The sequence below is a fragment of the Ceratotherium simum genome, chromosome 5 (assembly GCF_057802395.1).
Source record: "Ceratotherium simum simum isolate JZ-2026a chromosome 5, ASM5780239v1, whole genome shotgun sequence".
Lineage (NCBI taxonomy): Eukaryota > Metazoa > Chordata > Mammalia > Perissodactyla > Rhinocerotidae > Ceratotherium > Ceratotherium simum.
This window is the reverse complement of record NC_141904.1, coordinates 14,497,744-14,519,962: the sequence shown is the minus strand read 5'-3', so window position 1 is coordinate 14,519,962 and position 22,219 is coordinate 14,497,744. Positions and strand designations below refer to the sequence as shown.

General features: G+C 40.7%; 1 protein-coding gene and 1 pseudogene across 5 annotated transcripts in view; both read right to left on the bottom strand.

The window, feature by feature from the left end:
- The window catches only part of PIK3CB (phosphatidylinositol-4,5-bisphosphate 3-kinase catalytic subunit beta), a 177,988-nt gene extending 156,432 nt beyond the window's left edge, over positions 1–21,556 (bottom strand). For 2 of the 5 annotated variants that reach the window (XM_087430478.1, XM_087430479.1), the window contains exon 1: positions 21,037–21,193. The gene's annotated coding sequence lies outside the window, so the exon portion shown is untranslated. Of the gene's footprint in view, positions 1–20,808; positions 20,832–21,036; positions 21,194–21,532 lie in introns of those variants that run through there. The other 3 variants (XM_087430477.1, XM_087430475.1, XM_087430476.1) reach the window with 3 other exon arrangements.
- Positions 1,761–3,559, bottom strand: LOC147916973 (bolA-like protein 2 pseudogene; annotated as a pseudogene).
- Positions 21,557–22,219: the final 663 nt, after the last annotated feature.

Sequence of the window (22,219 nt, the reverse complement as noted above, 5' to 3'; positions counted from 1 at the left end):
TTGTCAAGCCATGCTGTGGCGGTGTCCCATATAAAGTAGAGGAAGATGGGCACGGATGTTAGCCCAGGGCCAGTCTTCCTCAGCAAAAAAAAGGAGGAGTGGCATCGGATGTTAACTCAGGGCTGGTCTTCCTCACAAATTAATTAAGTAATTAATTAACTAATTAAATAGTTAAAAAACCAGAAGGGGGTAGTCGCCTTAGAGACTGTTCTTTACTTGCTAGTAACAATGGGCCTGCCCTCACTGTGAGTCACCAAATGGTACCAGGGACTCTTGAGAGCTTATTTACCTCACTTGGGTGAGCAGATAGGACAAATCCATGGTTAATATTGCAGAGAATTAAGTACAAACTTTTTTTGTTTTTGAGGAAGATTGGCCCTAAGCTAACATCTGTTGCCAATCTTCCTCCTTTTTCTCCCTTTTTCTGCCCAAAGCCCCAGCAGATAGCTGTATGTCATAGTCGTACATCCTTTTAGCTGCTCTATGTGGGACACCGCCTCAGCACGGCTTAATGAGCAGTGCGTAGGTCTGCACCCAGGATCTGAACCAGCGAACCCCAGGCTGCCGAAGCAAAGCATGCAAACTTAACCACTACGCCACCAGGCCAGCCTCACAAACTTTTTTTTTTTAAGATAATCCGAACAAGATCTAAACCACAGAGCTCCTATTTCCTTATTTTCAGTATTACTTACAAGTACAGGCATCAAAGCATGTTGCTGGATAAGAGCTTTGCTATAGAGAGCATGAACTAATCTTCGCAGACAACCAAAAGTCTACTGAACCAAAATACATAACCAGGTAAAAAGTCAATGCAGGAAGATGAAATGAAGATTCTAGTAAGCTGCTGGCCCAATTCAAATCTTGATATTGGGGGATCTTATAAGTAAAACTTATTACTTATGAATAAAGTATTGAGTCAGAATGTATAAGAATTAAAAAATAAAGGGCTTACTATCTAGAAAGGGAGACAAGGACACTAACACAAAAACTATTAAATAACTGAGCATAAGTCAAGATTAGAACTGTATTTAGTGATTCAGTTTGACGAAAGGATAAAATCATGGGGGCCCTGACTTTGTAGTTTCCTGTTACCTACTGCCTCCAGCCTGCACACAGCCATCTAGCCATCTTCATCTTGGAATTCTCTTGCTCAAAACCTGAAATGCTCCCAACTATCTAAAATTTAACCTGGCAGTCAAGCGTAAACAGTGAACTAGCACCATCAAGTTCTAGCTCCAGCTCATCCATTAACTGTTTAACTTTGGGAAATTTCTCTTAACTTCCATTTTCTTATTTGTAAAATGGGATAGTTAAGTTATATGATCTTTAAAGTCCATTTCAGCTATAAATTCCACTCGGTCAAGCAACGCTATACCTCACAACCCCTCAGCTTTGGTTCTAGCCAAATAATTCTCCAAGCTTCTTCCTACAAGGTTCTGCATGGCCCCTGCCTCCCTCCTGGACTCATCCTACACATCCCTTATCCTGCACGTTTCTCTCCCTCACTCTCTCTTCTCAAGCTATAGATGGCCTTCCTTCAGTTTCTCCAAGATGTCAGGCTCCCTCCCACCAGAGTTTTCCCATGTGCTGCACCACCACATCCTACCTATCCTAGGGGTTCTCAGCCATGTCAGACCCAATGCTCTCTTTTTTAAAATAAATATTTCACAACATCCCCTTTACCATTCTGAAACAAAATTTATAGACAATACAAACTAAACATAATTTTAAATAATTACATATATGTATATGTTATGCAGTCTTAACTATATTATAAAGGAGAAATAAAAGGAACACAATTCAGTATAAAATAATATATATGCTAATAGTAAATGCTCTGGTACAATTACATTAGAAGGAAGTGAAGCAGCAGAACACTATTGCTTTTCATAACAAACCTTGGAGGACTATCTGACCATTCAAACTATACACACAAAAGTATAACTCTGAGTTATAAAAACAAAAAACTAGGAATCAAGAAACTTGAGTTCCAATACCAGCTTTGCCAGTAACAAGCATAAAATCTCTCAAATCTCTTTTAAAAATTTTTTAAAGTCACTTCACCTGTCTGGCCCTCAGTTCCAGCCTGGGTAAAGAAAGCTGATAAGGCTGGCACAGTCCCTAGGTGATGATCAAGCAGGCGGAACTCCAAGTCCAAGCTTACTTCAAGCAGAACAGCAGCTCAGCTAGGATTTGTTGATATATTGCGCTAGCACCTGGTTTTTTCTTTTTTTGTTTTTTTCGGCCCTCATTCATAATTTAATGGCTGTGCAGGTCCCAGTTCCTTATTTCTTCCACTCACAGGCCCACTGCCTTGGGGTCAAGGTTTTCTGCTCAAAGGCATAGATGTGCAGAAGCTCTTCAGCTAGGCATGTGCTCACGAGCTGGTGTCTCTGAAGCAGAAGCTTCCCCTCAGACTCAAAGGGTGGACCCACAGCAGTTGGGAACTGTGTCCTCCACATGTCCTTCCACATGCTCCACCTGCAGGTCCTGCCAGAGCTTCTCCCAGATGTACTCGGCACTGAGTTCCACTGCAGCAGCCAGCCAGAATGGAATCCCAGCTCAGACCCTGGCCACCTAGCATCTGTTTGAATAAGGCTTCTCTGTTACTCCTTGTATCATCAAAAGGACTGTGAGGGTTTCTTATAAAACCAAAAACATGCAATCACCATACAACTCAGCAACTGTACTCTTGGGCATTTATCCCTGAGAAACAAAAACTTGTGTTCACACAAACACCTGTGTTCACACAAAAAACAAATGGTCATACTTGCTTTATTTGTAACAGCCAAAAACAGGAAACAATGCAAATCTTTCAACAGGTGACTAGTTAAACTGTGGTTCATCCATATCACGAAACTCTACTCAGCAATAAAAAGGAACAAACTATTAATACATGCAACATTTGGAAGAATCTTCAGGGAATTATGCCAAGCGAAAAAAGACAATCTCAAAAGGTTATATACTGTATGATTCCATTTATATAACAGTTTTTTTTTTTTTTTTGAGGAAGATCAGCCATTAGCTAACATCCATGCCAATCCTCCTCTTTTTGCTGAAGAAGACTGGCCCTGAGCTAACATCCGTGCTCATCTTCCTCCACTTTATATGGGACGCCGCCACAGCATGGCCTGACAAGCGGTGCCTGGGTGTGCGCCCGGGATCCGAACTCAGGCCGCCAGCAGCGGAGCACGCGCACTTAACTGCTACTCCACGGGGCCGGCCCCTATATAACAGTTTTGAAATGACAAAATGGAAGACAGATTAGTGGTTGCCAGGGGTTAAAGACCTCAGTGGAGAGCGGAAGGTGGGTGGGGTGGGTGCTAGAGGCAGATATGGTTATAAAAATGTAACACAAGGGATCCTTATGGTGTTGGAACTGCTCATTATCCTGACTGCAGTGGTGCACACCAAAACCTACACAGGTGATAAAATTGTATAGAACCTAATAAACACACACATGTCAAACTGGGGAAATCTGAATAACGTTAAGTGGACTATATCAATGTCAATGTCCTAGCTGTGAAACTACACTATAGTTTTGTAAAATGTTACCCATTGGGGGAAACCTAGTCAAGTATACAAAGGATCTGTTTCTATTATTCCTTACGACTGCACATGAATCTACAGTTATCTCAATTAAAATTCTAATAAAAAAAAAAAAAGCCTGAAAACCTAAATCCACTGGGATAGAGGCTCCCTAAAGCTGGAGCCTGGGCACTTGATGGTCCTCTGTGTGTTTCAAACTGTCAGTAGTAAAGAACTAGTGCGGTTTTTCCCCCAATTGCAGCAATCCAATACTTTCCTAAAATACAATAAAAAGAATTAATAGAAAAATAAAGACAAAATACAAGTCCACATTTTCTTATTATTAACTCTCAATCTCTGTAGGACATCACAGCGGACATGGCAATCAGCACAGGGATCACATTTTGAGTAGTAATAAGTCAAGACAACTAAGTCTACTCATAAATTCTTAGCACACCAGTTCCATCTTCTGAAAATTCAACATATAGCCATCACCTGACTAAAGAGATACTTCCCATGTTCATGAAAAATATCTTAAAATACTTCTGTGGAAAGAAAAAAAACCTCCCATATATTCATGAAAAAGCCCGTCAGAGCCAAAAAACAAACAAAACACTTCAGGAACCAATCTCTTTGTAAAAGAGAATTAGATGATCTTTTAAGCCTTGATAGATTAACTGAGAAATCATTCTTTAAAATATATACACTGCAGGGCCGGCCCCGTAGCTTAGCGGTTAAGTGCACATGCTCCGCTACTGGTGGCCCAGGGTTCGGATCCTGGGCGCGCATCGACGCACCACTTCTCCAGCCATGCTGAGGCCGCGTCCCACGTGCAGCGACTAGAAGGATGTGCAGCTATGACATGCAACTATCTACTGGGGCTTTGGGGGAAAAAAAATAAATAAATAAAATTTAAAAATCTTAAAAAAAAAAAAGAAGGATATGCAACTATGACATACAACTATCTACTGGGGCTTTGGGGAAAAAAAGGAGGAGGACTGGCAATAGATGTTAGCTCAGAGCCTGTCTTCCTCAGCAAAAAGAGGAGGATTAGCATGGATGTTAGCTCAGGGTTGATCTTCCTCACACACACACACACAAAATATATATATATATATATATATATATATACACACACACACTGCAAATCACACACCTGAGATCAAAGCGAGGCAACTCAAGGTGTTCTGTGAAACTCTTTGTGGGAGACTATCTGGACTGGGTGTCAGGAAAGCAGTGCTCTGAATATGAAACTGTCTCTTTTCCGACAATCCAATTCTACATCTGTCTATCTTTCTCCTTAATTTAAGTTCGAGCATAGATATTATAGACAGTATTTATTAGCTCAAATAAATGTAATAAATAATAGGGGTTGAGGAAAAAAACATGAAAAGTAAAATCTAGAAGTAATTCCCAAGTATCACTTAATTTTATCCCAGAGTTTCAAACTCCTTTTAAAATAAAATTCTTACCAATGATACTAACAAACTGCTAAACTGCTTGTTTGAGGTTCACATCTTTTGTCTCTCTATACCAATACTCTTAGAGATTAATAAATACACAGCAAAATGTTAATAACCAGATGATACACAAAAGGAAAACCTAGGCATGGATAATCTGATTAATAGCCCTAATACTTAGCAAACACATTTATTAATGGAACTGAAAAAGGAAACAGAATTATTCAGCAATAAAAAGGAAGTACTGACACATGCTACAATATGGATGAAACTTGAAAACATTATGCTAAGCAAAAGAAGTCAGTCACAAAAGACTGCATATTATATGATTCCATTTATATGAAATATCCAAAATAGGCAATTCTATAGAGACATAAAGTAGATTAGTTATCACTTATGGCAGGGATTAGGGAGGGAATTGGACAATAATAGCTAAAAGGTTTCTTTTTGAGGCTATGAAAAATTTCTACATTTGATTTTGGTATGGTTACACAACTCTGACTATACTAAAAACCACTGAATTGTACACTTTAAATGGATAAATTGTATGGTATGTGAATTATATATCAATAAAGCTGTTGCAAAAAAAATGGAGAAAAAAAGGAAACAGTAGACTCCACAGATAGTAGACAATAAATGCTTACTAAATATATAATAAAAAATAAGTAAAATGAAAATAGGTAAAAGGCTTATATAGAAAAAGAAAAAAATACAGAATTTTTTCACATATACTTAGTACCTGAGATGCAGAAGCAAAACTGAATCCAGTCTATTAAGTACAAAAATGGATGAAGGAAGAAATGATTGGTCTTAGAACACCTTAATGCAGACCAACTAAAGAGCTATGCATATTACATGTGTAGGTTAGGGCTATCTACCATTCATGGTACAATATACATCGGTTTCCCTTTCTGTACATAATTCCAACCTCTGCTAATTATTTATGTAATTTAAAAGAAGGCAATTTGAGGGGCTGGCCTAGTGGCACAGCGGTTAAGTTTGTGCGCTCCGCTTCGGTGGCCCGGGGTTTGCTGGTTTGGATCCTGGGCAAGGACCTATGCACCGCTCATCAAGCCATGCGGAGGTGGCGTCCCACATAGAGCAACTAGAAAGATGTACAACTACGACATACAACTACCACTGGGGCTTTGGGGAGAAAAAAACAGAAAAAAGGAGGAAGACTGGCAGCAGATGTTAGCTCAGGGCCAATCCTCCTCAAAAAAAAAAATAATAAAATAAAAGAAGGGAACATGATATTCAAACACTGTGACCCAATAATTCCAAGTCTTAATGTGTCATCCCTAAGAAATAATGGTTGGTTGGAGCTGGCCCCATGGCTTGGCGGTTAAGCGCACATGCTCCGCTACTGGTGGCCCGGGTTTGGATCCCAGGCGCGCACCAATGCACCGCTTGTCCAGCCATGCTGAGGCGGCGTCCCACATACAGCAACTAGCAGGATGTGCAACTACAACACACAACTATCTACTGGGGCTTTGGGGAGAAAAAGGGGAAAAAAAAAAGGAGGAAGATTGGCAATAGATGTTAGCTCAGGGCCGGTCTTCCTCAGCAAAAAGAGGAGGATTAGCACAGATGTTAGCTCAGGGCTGATCTTCTTCACAAAAAAAAAAAAAAAAGATATAATGGTTGTATATAAAGATTTAGTTCAAAGACACTCACTATAAAGTTATTCCTGGGGCTGGCCCAGTGGTGCAAGCGGTTAAGTGCGCGTTGGCCTGGGGTTCGCCAGTTCGGATCCTGGGCGCGCACCGACGCACCGCTTGGCAAGCCATGCTGTGGCGGCATCCCATATAAAGTGGAGGAAGATGGGCACGGATGTTAGCCCAGGGCCAGTCTTCCTCAGCAAAAAAAGAGGAGGATTGGCAGATGTTAGCCCAGGGCTGATCTCCTCACAAAAAAATAAAACTAAAAAAATAAAAAATAAAGTTATTCCTAACAGCAAAAGTAAATTAATTAATAACAAAAGTATCCAACAAAAGAAGATTAAATTGTGTTACATTCATGTGATGGAATACTATACAGACTTTAAAAATCATATTGTAAAAGAATATTTAATGACTTGAAAAGTGTTACTATATTAAGGAAAGAGAACTGGTGGCAAAACTGTAGGTAACATGATCCCAATTTTGCTTTTTAAAAATATACATAAAAACAAATATGAAAAGAAAATTGGAAAGACATATGGAATGGAAGGAAGGAAAGAAAGAAAAAAGGAAAGAAAAACATCTTTCTGCCGTGTTCAAGAAAATGACTTTTGGAATTTTAAAATCAAAAGTTAATTGCTAGATGTGTTAAATCTCATTTTGTTAGTTTTAGTCTGGTCTGTTGAACTCTTTTAGAACTTGGTTCCTATTATTTGACATACAGAATTAATCTCAGCCACGACTCCCAGTTATATTACCTGAAAATTTTACAAGCACTTCTTAATATTGGTCCCAATCACTAAATTATAAAATTGTCCAAAAAAGCAGTGTGCAGAAGTGTGTAGACTATACTAACATACACATATATATGGTAAATAGTGGGTAGAAAAGTAGAATATATACACATGTTCATATTTGTTTGAAAAAGCAAAAAGTCTCTGAAGGGCACACAAGAAACTGATGGCTTTGGTCGCCTGTGGGGAACAGAACAACATGGCTGGAGGAAGGAAGCCTTTGATATCTTCACATTTTGAATGCACGTATCATCTTTTTGAAAACAACAAAAAAAGTTAAATTCAAAAATTATCTTTCAATAAGTCTGACGGTCCTGCAGCTTGACAGAGATCCATTAAGCTGCTACTTTATGGCTAGTTAAAAAACATGCCTAAAACCATGAGATAGCACTATCATCCATTCTCATATCTCCATCTTCTTCCCAAAGAGTTCCAGAGACTGAAACTCTATGTAAGTAAGTGGAAACACAGAACACTGGAAATATTCATCCAGAACACTAAATAGAGACCCAAGAGACCTTGTTTCCTGGTCTAACAACTAAGCAGTCCCTAGGTCTCCTCTTAAAATTCAGATATTTTACTCTGAAAATTCTGAGATTCTATGAGATAATCAAATAATAATTATTCTACTTCTCCAACCACATTTGTGTGTCTAGGTTTCCCCTGAATCTCCACATAGCTCCTCCCCAATATGACTAGATTTCAAAGAATCTCTTTAAGGAGAAGTCAGTGTAGCACAGACCTGAACACATAATAGGTGTTTGGAAAATATGTGTTAAATTGAAAAGTGATGACTTACTTTGTGAACTTCAATGAAAAGTAAAAGAGATACTTACAGAAAATGTAAAATGATCCCAATTAAAATAAATTATATATATGAAAGTGTACAAAGAAAGGTACGCAGGCTATCTGCCTGAGTATAACAGCAGTTATCTCTGAGAAGGGCAACGGAAATGGGGAGAACAGAGGAGGCTGGAGTGAGAAGGTCTGAAAGGGGACTTTCACTTTTTACTCTATTTTTCTTCTTTGAATTTTTTACAACTAGCATATGGTTACTGAATAACTAGGGACATATCAGGAAAGGCAAAAATGTATCTTAACATTCATTCCCATTAACTTTATTTTTTTAAACCTGAAAATAGCAGGAGTGTTATCTTTTTCTAAAAGAAAAGTATTTTTCCTCACAGAAGAAATTAGCCCAAATTTGAATCTCTTACTAACTATATACACGTATGCACATACACATACACACACAGCCCTTTTAAACAAAATTAAGGAAGTCTTCCTGTTGCTCCTGATGTTTCTATTCTTCCTAGAAACCCAGTTAACTTCCAAAATGTTCAATACCTCTCTAAAGTAAATTTCCCCTTCCCACACCCACTGTCATGGTTAAGCATCTCTCACTGTTCTTCTGGACTACTGTAATACCTTCCGGTCTCTGTCTCCTAATCTTTGAAGGGAATCCTTCCAAGTCTGCCCTCAGATCTCAGAAGCATATTTTATAAGTCTACTCCAAGGATCTTGGGTTACTTGTACAAAGGCAATCAACAGGACAGTTGAGCAATTCTCCAAATAATTTGATGATTAGAGGCAATCAAATTAATATTGTTGATAGTAGTCTTTCCCCCAGAGGGGCAGTAGCAAGCCATCAATGCCACCACGCAAGAGCTCCAAATCATCAGGCAATGTACTGGAGGCTGACTTTAGTTAAAGGGAGATTACGGTGACAGCATGCAAACATACAAAACTATATGCTACACAAAAGTAGAGCCAATATAAGCCAAGAATGATCTGTATAGAGCAAAGTAGGAGGCTTTACCATCAGGCTTTGAATTCCAGCTCTGACACTTACAAATTTTGTGATCTTGGATAAACAATCCATTTTTTAAAATCCAAGTTTACTCCTACGCAAACTGGAGATAACACCACCTATTTCACAGACTTTTTGAAAGGATTAAGAGATAATGTATATAAAAGATTTAGCAAAGATTTTTAAAGTTTTATTTTTTTTATTTTTGTGAGGAAGATTGGCTCTCAGCTAACATCTGCTGCCAATCCTCCTCTTTTTTCTGAGGAAGATTAGCCCTGAGCTAACATTCGTGCCCTTCTTCCTCTGTTTTGTATGTGGGAGGCCACCACACATGGCTTGACAAGCAGTGCCCAGGGTTCGAACCTGCAAACCCCAGGCTGCCAAAGCAGAGCACATGAACTTAACCACTACGCCATTGGGCTGGCCCCCTAAAGTTTTATTTTAATGATACTTACACTAAACGTTATAGTTAGTGTCCATTTTGTTTAATTTTGTAGTACTTATATAATGTTATCTTTTTTTTTTTTTGCTTTGTTTTGGTTTTTTTTGGGTTTTTTTTGTGAGGAAGATCAGCCCTGAGCTAACATCCATGCTAACCCTCCTCTTTTTGCTGAGGAAGACCGGCTCTGAGCTAACATCTATTGCCAATCCTCCTCCTTTTTTTTTCCCCCAAAGCCCCAGTAGATAGTTGTATGTCACAGCTGCACATCCCTCTAGTTGCTGTATGTGGGACACGGCCTCAGCGTGGCTGGAGAAGCGGTGTGTCGGTGCGCGCCCGGGGTCCGAACCCGGGCCACCAGTAGCGGAGCGCGCGCACTTAACCGCTAAGCCACAGGGCTGGCCCAAGGTTATCTTTTTAATCTTCAAAATAGCTGAATTTCTCTACCTTTTAATTATATGCATTTATTATAGTCACCTTCTGGGCTGAATATGATATTCAAAATTCAAAAGCACAAAAGAAAGTTGAAAAGCACAAAATTCAAAAGCACAAAAGGATATACAATAAAGTCTCCCTACCACCCAAGTCCCTCAGTAACCTAGGTTCCTCTCCCCAGAGGCAAGCAATATATACCAGTTTGTTAGGTATCCTTTCACAAATACTTCATTTCTGAAAGCAAGCAAATACATATATTCTAGTGCCTTCTTTTTTAAAAAATAGTAATGTTAGAATTCTATACATACTGTGACCACACTTTTTTTTCCTAACTTTATCCATTTATGTGGCGAAATCATTCCACTTCAGTACGTAAAAACTTTCCTCATTCTGTTTTATGGCTACAGAGCATTCAAGCATATGGATGTACTACTTTTTTATTTATATTTTGTGTGTGAGGAAGATCAGCCCTGAGCTAACATCCGTGCTAATCCTCCTCTTTTTGCTGAGGAAGACCAGCCCTGAGCTAACATCTATTGCCAATCCTCCTCCTTTTTTCCCCAAAGCCCCAGTAGATAGTTGTATGTCATGGTTGCACATCCTTCTAGTTGCTGTATGTGGGACGCGGCCTCAGCATGGCCGGACAAGCGGTGCGTCAGTGCACGCCCGGGATCCGAACCCAGGCCGCCAGTAGCGGAGCGCGCGCACTTAACCGCTAAGCCACAGGCCGGCCCTATACTACTTTTTTAAACTCAATCCCCTAATGATGAACATTTATTTAAAGAATTTTGTTATTATAAACAATAACGCAACAAATAACCTTGTCCATGCGTCATTTTGCACGTGTGAGTATATCTAAAAGATAATTTCTACAAAAAGAATTAATAGGTCAAAGAGTATGTGCATTCATAATTTTAAGATATATGGCAAAACACCCTCCTTATGAGTTGTACCAATTTATACTTTCAGAAACAATGTATGAAAATATCTTTCCCCCAATCCTATTCAAAAGTATTAAAGGGGCCGGCCCAGTGGCATAGGGGTTAAGTTCGAGCACTCCGCTTTGCTGGCCCGGGGTTCACAGGTTCGGATCCCAGGCGTGGACCGACACACTGCTCATCAAGCCATGCTGTGGTGGCGTCCCATACAGAAAACAGAGGAAGACCGACATGGATGTTAGCTCAGGGGCAATCTTCCTCAAGCAAAAAGAGGAAGACTGGCAACAGATGTTAGCTCAGGGCCAATCTTCCTCAACAACAACAACAAAAAAAGATATTAAAATATTTTATCCTTGTCAAGCTGATAGGTGAAAGTTATTTCATATCATTTAAAATAATTTGGGTTTCTCTCAAAGTATTTCACTATGGGGCCGGCCCAGTGGCATAGCAGTTAAGTTCACGCGTTCCGCTTCGGCAGCCCAGGGTTTGCCAGTTCGGATCCTGGGTGTGGACCAACTCACCACTCATCAAGCCATGCTAAGGTGGCATCCCACAGAGAAGAGCTACAACTCTAGAACTATGATATACAACTATGTACTGGGGCTTTGGGGAGAAAAAAACAGAAGACGACTGGCAACAGATGTTAGCACAGGGCCAATCCTCCTCAAAAAAAAACAGAAGTATTTCATTATGCAAATCAACCCCCCAAAAATTGCTCTTTTTTTAAGACTACATTTTAAAGCAAACATTACTGACACTGACAATAATATATGAAGACTTCAAAAAGGATTAGGCTTCTTAAAAATATTTTCCTTTACTGAAATCAGATTCCAACTTTAGAATACAACCAGATGCAGTCAAATGTAAAACTTCTCTAATTTATTAAATAGTTCATTTTCGAAATGGGTAATATTTCATTGGATTTTACTCTCTATGCCCAGTAATGAAGAAATAATACTTGTAATTTTAAAACTACACAGTCCTCATGTATAGGACATGCTTATAAATAAATTCAAAATTAGTGGTTAGCGCAAAATAATTCTTATGGAACTGACAAGATAGGATTTTCTTGTTTTAAGTGCTTGCTTTTTATTTTGTAAAATAATACATGGTTTGGGAAATAACGTGAAAGGAGAACTAGGTAACTAAAATAACATTTGTGACTCACTGAGATTACTGTTAAAAGAAAAAGTTTAGACTACTGAGAGAGAAAAGTGACCCTGCCCCAATGTAAGTTCATTCACAGCTTGTCTGTAGGAAGAGGCACACTCATTAAGAGCTCAACTCTTCAGCAATAAAGAAAATAATCCTAAATCCCTCACTTGCAGAATCAGACACTCTGTCATAGGGCTTGTAATGACACCACAACCAGAAATTTGCCCGAAACAAGTTACCTGGGCTCTAAAGTTAGGCAGAAAACCTATGTGTCCTATGCATCTCCTTCTATGTGTCTAAGTACTATTCATGGTAGATGTAATGTTAACGCTCACACGGTACAAATGCTTCTCTATTCATTTTTTTTTAGTTGAAGGATTAATAACTGTAATCTACTGGTTCATTTACTCAAAAGTAAATTCATGTCTACCTTACTCTATTTCCAATACTTTAGGATCAAGCTTAGCAACATGTTTCAATACACCACCCAAACAAATTACCTGAGCAGAACGGGGAAAAAAATACTCTGAGTTTTCTTATTTGAAAACTCTGTAAAGATGATCTACACAAGCTTACCAGAACATCTAGCTACACTAGGTCATACACTAAGCATTTCTGTTAGTTACATATATATGACAAACCACAAACCACAGTCTTTCTAAGTGTAAAGCCAAGGCAAAGGAAAAGTTTATCATACATTCAAAACAAAGGCAAACTACATCAAGTAACTAACTCACTGTTTAACTCTTAACTCTTATCAATAAAATTGGATAAAAAACATAACACTTTCAACTTATATAGTCTCTTTCAACCTTCCTCAAAAGGACCTAAAAAATAAAGAACTGTATGAGGCAATCAGTTAAAGGCATAAACTCTAGGGTCAGACAAACTTGAGTTTGAAACATGACTCTTCCACTTTAAAGCTGTGTGCACTTGGCATGTTACTTCCCAAACTTCAGTTTCCTCATCTCTTAAAATGAAGATATCATTAATACTTCACTACAAGTTTATTATGAAGATAAAATAAAATAATACAGACAGAGCACTTAGCATAATCTGACACATAAGTAAGCATCCAGTAAGTGTTAACTATTGTTACAGTCTAATTCCATATAGGAAGCCACATAGTTTTTTGAATAGCCTATATTGATAGCCATAGCTTTAAATGACAAAAGAACATAAAAGGAAGCAGGTAACAATACACAGAATACACAGAATTTTAAAAATCACTGATTAAAAACAATTGCTTGAGGCTCAAGGAAAAGATAGTGAATTCTTCATAATTCAAAGGTAAAATAATTGTTTCTGGTTAGTATGGCATATATAGTTCTCTATTTTATATAGAGAAGTGTGTGTGTGTGTGTGTGTGTGTGTGTGTGTAACATTCCTTGTAGTAGAATGAGAACCTAAAACCCAGAAGCCTCTCAGCTGGTTAGGAAAAATATTAATAATGAAATGGTGGGCGAAGTATATCAAGACTTAAGACAAATAATGATTTCCAATAAAAATGTGAAATTTCCACAGCCATCCAAAGAACAGAAATAAAATAATTTCAATTGATCACAACTGTGTCCAAAATCAACAACCATCCACTCCTATGGATGTTTCCTTAGGCTCACAATGCAAAAAACAAGCTTATTAAGAGAATTCCAGGGCCGGCCCCGTGGCTTAGCAGTTAAGTGCGTGCACTCCGCTGCTGGTGGCCCGGGTTCAGATCCCTGGCGCGCACCGACGCACCGCTTGTCTGGCCATGCTGAGGCCGCGTCCCACATACAGCAACTAGAAGGATGTGCAGCTATGACATACAACTATATACTGGGACTTTGGTGGAAAGATAAATAAATAAATAAAATTATAAAAAATAAATAAATAAATAAAACCAAAATACATTAAAAAAAAAAAAAAAGAAAATTCCAGCTGGTTCTACCCAGGATACCCCTCCAAAATTACCTATAATGAATCTTAATTAAGGGGAATGATATCTATATAGCTGATAAATATAGAACCTAACTTTTGAAAATACACAACTGCAGAGATAAGTTTTAGCTAACAAATTATAATTTTTGTTCAGATAACATAGCAGCAGCAATTTGTAATGCTTTATAAAGCTAGAGGAAAACATTAATTTTCATAGCATCTAAATACAAGACCTACATTAAATCAGTAGTTCAAGAATAAACTATTTTGGGGCCAGCCTGGTGGTGTACCTGTTAAGTTCACACGTTCCGCTTCGGCAGCCCCGGGTTCGCCAGTCGGATCCTGGGCGCAGACCTACTCGTTGCTCATCAAGCCATGCTGAGGCAGCATCTCACATAAAGGAGCTACAACTCTACAACCACAATATACAACTATGTACTGGGGCTTTGGGGAGAAAAAAAGAAAAAAGGAGGAAGATCGCAAAGGATGTTAGCGCACGGCCAATCTTCCTCAAAATAAATAAATAAATAATTTTTTAAAAAGAATAAACTATTTTAAACGACCATATTTCAACTATTTAATGGAAATTAATTACTGTGTAACTACATGTAAGTAACTTGGAGGTAGCAGTCAGTCACCTGGCTACAAAAACTGAGCATCTCTACTTCAAAATAGCAGGTCTTCAGTTTAATTCCTATGAAGATTGTCAATAGGTAAAATTATTAAATAAACATTAAAGAAAACTTTAAATTGCATTAAACTTATAATTCTGACAATCTGATATACTCATTTAAATCACAAAAGCTTGATCATTTAAGCTAGTAAAGTGTAAATGTCTCAAAATGGAGTTTGACCTCTGGTTGACAGTCACCTCAAATTTCTTCCAGTGGCTCAGCAGGTAAGGAATTCACGGAATTCAGGTCTTCAAGGTCTAGTAAGCATTGTGGTTAAACCACCCAGTCAACACCAAATTATGTGGGGCAATGCCTGTTGATTATCTAACTCCTCTGACTCCTTCCATCTTTTCTCTACTTCACAACTGCCATTACTTCCCAATGGTAGAAGGAGATAGATATGAAATTAGTAAATATTATAAATTAGTTATTAGAAATGCAAGGAAAAACTATGATCAGGAATGTGGTTAAACTGCAGTTTAAATAAACCCTCTAGATTACCCATGGATTTCTTTTAATCCACATAATCCTCCTCCTGAAGGCATAATCAGGATCGCATTTCCCTTGAAGGCAAATGAGCATTTGCCAGGTGGTCTCCCAAGTGACCAGAGCACCAGAGGAAGACAAGCTACAGGGTCAGGGATGTGGTAGCCTCCCTTGGGTTTGCAATAGGGGATTCTGAGCTGCAGACCTGGCTCTAGCAATACCACAATATAGGGGACTGTCCAGATTAACATTCTGTATTTCAACAGGAAATACTCCCGGTTAAAGGGTCAACTGATGATAACCTCAGGTGATCTGCTTTAAATATTTGAGGAAATAAGGAGATATACATTCTTGGTAAAGAGGTAGGAAAAAGACAGATTCTGGAGCCAGGACTCAAGGGAAGGATTTGTAAATTTTCTGAGGAAATGATGGAACTTCCAGATTATTAACTGCTTTAGGCTAGAACCAAGTTAATAGGATAATAGAAAACTATATTTATAATACACCTTAGCTATACAGATAGCATATCGTTCCCTCAATCCCTAGGAAAGTTGAATCACTAAGACAACTGTTAAGTGCTGGAATAAAATGGATAGGCCAGCAGAAAGTGACAACGCTAGAGAGAGACCAGGGAGAAAAGCTGAAACTTCATAACACAATCCTTGGCAAAATTAATTTCTAGCTTACCATGGGATAGCAGTGAATGGGAATTCTGGGTTACCAAAGAGAGATGACAGGATATATGATGCCATCCATTACGATTTTATCACAGACTTAGCACCAGATTTCTTTGTTAGATGGTCCCTATTGTAACCTGACATTATGGGATTTGCCTCACATGACATTTTCCAGAAGTTATACAATAATTTTTTTTTTTAATTTAAAGGCCTTTATAACCATTCCTCCATCTACAAGGTTAATTACTTTATTGCATGTAAACCCATTATGTTGAAGACTGGAATTCTCTCATTTATATTTCTAAAAGAAAACCAGCAATTAGGTTGATCAATTATCCACTCATTCCAGTTCTGACTTATTCTACCCATGAGAAATTTTCTCTTTAAAAAACAAATAAGTCCCAGTGTTAAGAATGGGGGAGGGAGAGCTGACTACAATGGGGTAACATAAGGGAATTCTTTGGGGTATTGGAATTATTCTGTAGACTGTTAGTGGCAGTGGTAGTTACAAGAATCTATGCAGGTGTTAAAACTCACAGGACTGTACATGAAAAAATTGAGTTTTACTGTACGTAAAATTTTAAAACCTCAATGTCACTCCTCTTTTAGAAAGGTCTTTTTATTAAAATCTCTTTATTCATCCAAAAGGTAAGTCTATTGACTCAGAAAAAAGGTCTAAATTAGAAATATGCAATTTGCATTATCAGAGCAACTGGTAGCTAACACACTATACACACCCAATCATATATCTAATCCCTTTCATTTTCTCTTCTCTCAACTACAGCTTATGACTCAAAATTATTTAACCTGGAGATGATAACATAAAGGCAACCAAGAAATATATATGGGAGACCAACAGCTTAAAAAGGAAGTGCACCAGTTTGGAGCAACTCTAAAGGGTACAGCTGGACCCAACAGCTGGAAAATCCAGGAAGACAGACCTTGATTACGAAAAAGTAAAAAGGTCTCTTCGAGAAAAGGTTAGTTTCTTCTCTCAAGATGTTCTAGCAGACACTGGACTACCGAAGGCTCACGGGCACTCCTTAGAAAAATAGTCCATACAATCAGGGAATGGAGAAAGGGCAGAGGGAAAAAACCCCAAGCGTCAAAATTTGGGGAGGGGGGTGAGAGGTAAGAGGACTGAGAAGGGAAGTTGTCCCACACAAACCTGAAAATCTATGATATTCTCCCTTATCTTCCTTTTCTTCCACTAAATGTTCAGTCAGTATTACTCTTCTAGTCTGGGACTTCCTCCTCCAATGTATTTTTTTCCTATATTTCTACTTTGAAAATGGACTTGTACACTTCCGATCTTTCCATACCCTTCTTTGTTCATACCTCGTAGACAGTCTTCAGGGCTACAGACCCAGTGTCAGGTGGGGAAAAAAACCCTAAATTCTTTGCCTCTTTCTACCATATGACAAAGCTCTCACATGAGCAGTTAATAGAAACCAAATCATAAGGATTTATCCCCAAGATACAGTAAAATATGATTACCCAAAATCAAATGGTTCAGAGGATACACACATATACACACATACGCACACACGCATGCTCACATGTGCACATGCAGGGTGGGGGGGCTCTCAGATTAAAAAAAAGTATAACTGAAATAAAAACACCTGCTGCCTGTAAAAATTCCAACTGCTAACCTATAGGAATTGCCATGTAATACTTAATCAAACTACTACATTCTAGAACCAGTCCCCTCCAATCAGGACCAAAATTCAATGCCTCAAAAGAATAAAACAAGGCTGGAAAGCTTGCTTGGCTTCTTATTTGCAAAAATACTAATGATCCAGTACACAATGAACAAAATTCACATTTGTTTTTGTTATCAATGGCTTAATGTCTAAATGTTTAGCCTTTGCAGGAGGTATAGCACCTTAATGAAGACTGAGGGAGTAAGGATGCCTCAGAGAATAACTCTAGGCCCTCTGATTACTTCCTCATTTGCACAAATCTGGGACCAAAAAAGGGTAAAGTGTGTTCAGCACATGTTATACCTGGAAACAGAAGATTTTATAACTTATTTCATTCACACATTCACTCATTCAACGTTAGTTAAATGTTCCCGACACTGTTGTGGTTACTGAGAATACCCTAGGGAAGACAGACAAGGTCCCTACTGTCAGAGAGCTTATAGTATGTTGAAGGAAAAAGATCATAAACAAACGAACAAGAAAATAAGCAAGATAAGTAGCTGATAGCGGAAGTAAAGAGTTGGGATTTACTTCTTAGTGTAATGAGGGGCCACTGGAGCAGGGAAGTAAGTAAAGATCACTCTGAATGCTGTTTGAAAATGAACTGTAGGAGGGCTGGCCCGGTGGCTTGGCGGTTGAGTGAGCGCGCGCTCTGCTGCTGGCGGCCCAGGTTCGGATCCTGGGCGCACACCAACGCACCGCTTCTCCGGCCATGCTGAGGCCGCGTCCCACATACAGCAACTAGAAGGATGTGCAGCTATGACATACAACTATCTACTGGGGCTTTGGGGGAAAAAATAAATAAATAAAATTATTAAAAAAAAGAAAGAAAGAAAAAATGAACTGTAGGAGAGCAAGACCAGAGGCAAGGAGACGAGTAAGGACGCTACTACTCACGAAGAACTAGGGTGGTGGCAATAAAACTAAAGAAAATAGATATATTATGGAGGTAAAACTGACAGGGTTTGCTGAAGGACTGGTTGTATCTGGGAGTGGGGGGCAGTGAGGAAAAGGAATGAATTAAGGATGGCCATCAGACTTTTCACTTAAGCACGGTGGAGAAGGGGGGCAGAGGGCTGCTCTTATGAAATGGAGACTGCTGGGCAAGGACTACGTTAAGGAACGAAAGTCAAGAGCTCCACTTTGAACATGCTAAGTTTAGGGTGCCTATAGACAAATGAAGTGAAGATATGTAGGCAGGTAGAAGAAATCTGAAGTTCAGGACTGGAGATAAAAACCTCAGAGTCAACAGCACATTAACAGTATTTAAACCACAGGACATGATGAGATCACCCACAGAGAATACAGGTAGAAAAAAGTAGAGGGACTGGCTTGGAAGCCCTGAGGCATTAGGATGTTTTGAATTCAGGAAAAGAAGGGAAAGTCAACAAAAGAGAAAGAGAGTGAAGAGAAGGAAAACCAAAAAGGTGTAATATCCTGGAAGGTTCCTTTATACACTGTGATTCTCTAGTCCACCACCACCCTCCCAATCTGCCAGCCACACAGACACACTCAAATTCTATAAATAAAAAAACTGAGGCCCCGAAAGACTGGGTGACATCCCCAAAGCCTCAGCTATTTGGGACCCAGGTCCAGGCCTAGAACCAAGATGTGACTTCAGACCTCTAGCGTTTTCACAGTGGCTAGCAGTGTTTCTACTGCTGGGTTCACCACTCTAAAGTTAGACAACAGGGAAGATCACAAAATAGGAAGAACATAATTAGACTACAAGAAAGAACATAATTTAGATTACAAAGTTCACTTTTAATTTTTTTCTACATATTTCGTTCACATTCACAAAGCAGGCTGGATCAAAAGCCTTTATGAGTGAGTCTCTAAGAAAAGCAGGAAATATAAGCAAGGAGTGCAAAATAGCAATTAAACCAAAACCCAACTCAATTTTCTCCACTTCTAAAAAACACCCTGAAGGTGGAAGATCCTCATCAGAGTGTGAATAAGGGGGTGTAAAACAAAGTTTTTTGTTTTTAGTCATTTTTGCTTTAATGAATACAATTCCAGTTTTAAAGCCCAAGATTTTTACTTTGTTCCACACTTGCCTTCTAAAACTAAGTTAAGATCTTTATCCTACCACCCTCTCCTATGCTACATTATCATGACTTAAACAGTTCTGCTTTTACCATAAATATCTTACAGCGTAGCATAAAAATCCCCAAATGATTAATGAACTGCTGAGAATTCTGACTCGTTGGAGATGATTTTATTAGGAATCATATTTCCAAACATCCATTCAGTGCTTCACAATAAGTACTCATCTAACTTAATTATGATGACTTCACCACACAGTAACACTGCCCACAACGATGTTTACAAATGCACTTGTCACTCCCTTCGGATGTAGCAAATGCAGAAAAAGGAGTCTGTTTCCATATTCTCTGTGTCTTTATACTCTGTAACAAGTGACAGAGTTTAAGTGTCACTTAAGATTATTTACACAGCAAAGCACTTCAAGTTTGTGAGTCCCACCATCTTCCACCCTAACGAATCCTAAATTCGTTCGTTTTACTTCAGCAGCAATTCCCACTCGGCACCCGAGACAGGTATTCCAAGAAAGACACTACACGTTACCAAGATCAGACTATAGGATTCGATTTTGGCCACTGTAAGACAACAGACTCCAATATTAAGCAACCCCAGTGGAGGTTATTGCAACACCAGAGCAGTTCGGAAATAAATGTGCCCCCAAATGTACACCCGCAGCGGGAATTAGCAATGGCTAACAAGAGAAGATGCCGCACCAGGGCTGCTCCTAACAGCCGTCCGTTTACCGAGCATTTGCTGTTCGGCCATGCAAATCATGCTGTCCCATCCTCACAACAACCCTGGGAAGTACTTATTATTATTCCCATTCACAAATCAAAGCACTTGAACCCAAGGCCTCGAGCTGGTCAGCGGCGGCGCTGAGATTTGAAACCACGACCACAGCCCAACAGTCCAGGATCCCCGCCCCTAAAATACACTTCTGCGAAAAAAGCCACCAAAGGGTCGGGCAGCTCCGGGGGTGTCCGCAGAGACGCAGGGGGCGAGGACGCCGCCTCTCCACACAGCGCCCCCTGGGACGCGACCGAAAGCGCCGGCGGCCCGGGGCGCCCGGAGGCCGCGGAGCCGCTCACCTAGGAGAGCCCCGGGAGGGCCGCAGTCGAGCGGGGCGCCCCCGCCAGCCGGGGGGCGGGTGTCGTCCCCGCCGGCAGGAAGCGCGGCGCGGCCACCCAACTCGCCGGCGCCGCAGGCTGTGGCGGCAAGAGCGCGCCGCCGGCCCGCGCGGGGACACCTCAGCCAGCCGGCGCGCCCGCGCCGCCCCTCAGCCGCGCCGCATCCGGGTCCCGCGCCACCGCACTCACCTGCCCGGCTCTCCGCCGCCGCCAGCTCCAGGCTCCGGCTGCGCGGTCAGCAGCCCAGGCCCCTGCGACCGTCCAGCTGCGACGCCCCCATCCCGCCCCTCTCAGTCACCAGCCGCCTGGCCCGCGCGGCGCTACACCAGCCCGCCGCCCACTGCCATGGCCCGCTCCGCCGCCGCCACACCGACCGACGGAGCACGCGCGCGCCGCCGCCGTGCCCGCGCCCACGCGTGCGCGCGCGCGCGCCTCCCGGGCCAGCCTCCCGGCAGCCCTCGCCCCGCCCCGCCGCGCGCACCGCTGGAGCCAATCTCCGGCCCCGCGGCGGCCGCCGCCAGACCTGCGGGCCCGGCGCCTGGAGAAAGGCCGCGCCGCGAGCTCGTACTCTGCGGCTGCCGGAGCGGCAGTGGCGGCGCTGTGCGGCCGTAGTGCTCCTCTTTGCGGCTCCCAGAGGACCACGGGATCGGGAATCCCCAGCAAGCCGCCTTCAGGAGAGACTTACCACCTGCCCCGGCCTTCGTAGCCCCCTTCCAAGAGACCCCTCTGTTCCTAGGTTTCCTTGCTGGCCTTCTCTTTCCAGTCCCTCTCCCCAGTTCCGTTCTGCGACTTTGATCAGACTCTTCGTTCCTGGGTGTAGCACTTGGCTTTCCCCACTCCTCTCTGTTTGTCACTCCAGTTCTGGCGGTGGGGGCGCGAGGTCGGCTGCTCCACAGCAGGCCCTTCAATCCCTGCACTATTAATGGTCATAAAAGCAAAAGTCCAGCTTCCCAAGCCCAAGATTCTTTCTCTGTGTTCATTTTTTCAATAATAACAGCTAGCATTTGTCTACAGAGCCTTACAATTTACCCAGCCCCTTTCGCATACCTTATCTTTTGTGGTCTTTGACCTCAAAAGCCGGGAGATTTCATGGCTCTCTTTCTTAATGGCACACTTGAATTTGACTTACTGAAAACCAAAATTTTAACTTATTGTAAACCTACTATATTGTAAAGTTATTGTAAACTTATTGCTACTGCAATGGCTCAGGCAAATAGTTGAGAAGTCTGAGATAGAATCTGCTAGTAGAACCTAATAGAAAGCAAAAGTGGCAAACAAGCTAGTGATAGAATAGTTTATTTGATAAATGATCTTGGTTTAATTGACTATTTATAACAAACCAAAGCTAGAACCATACCATATTCAAAATAAA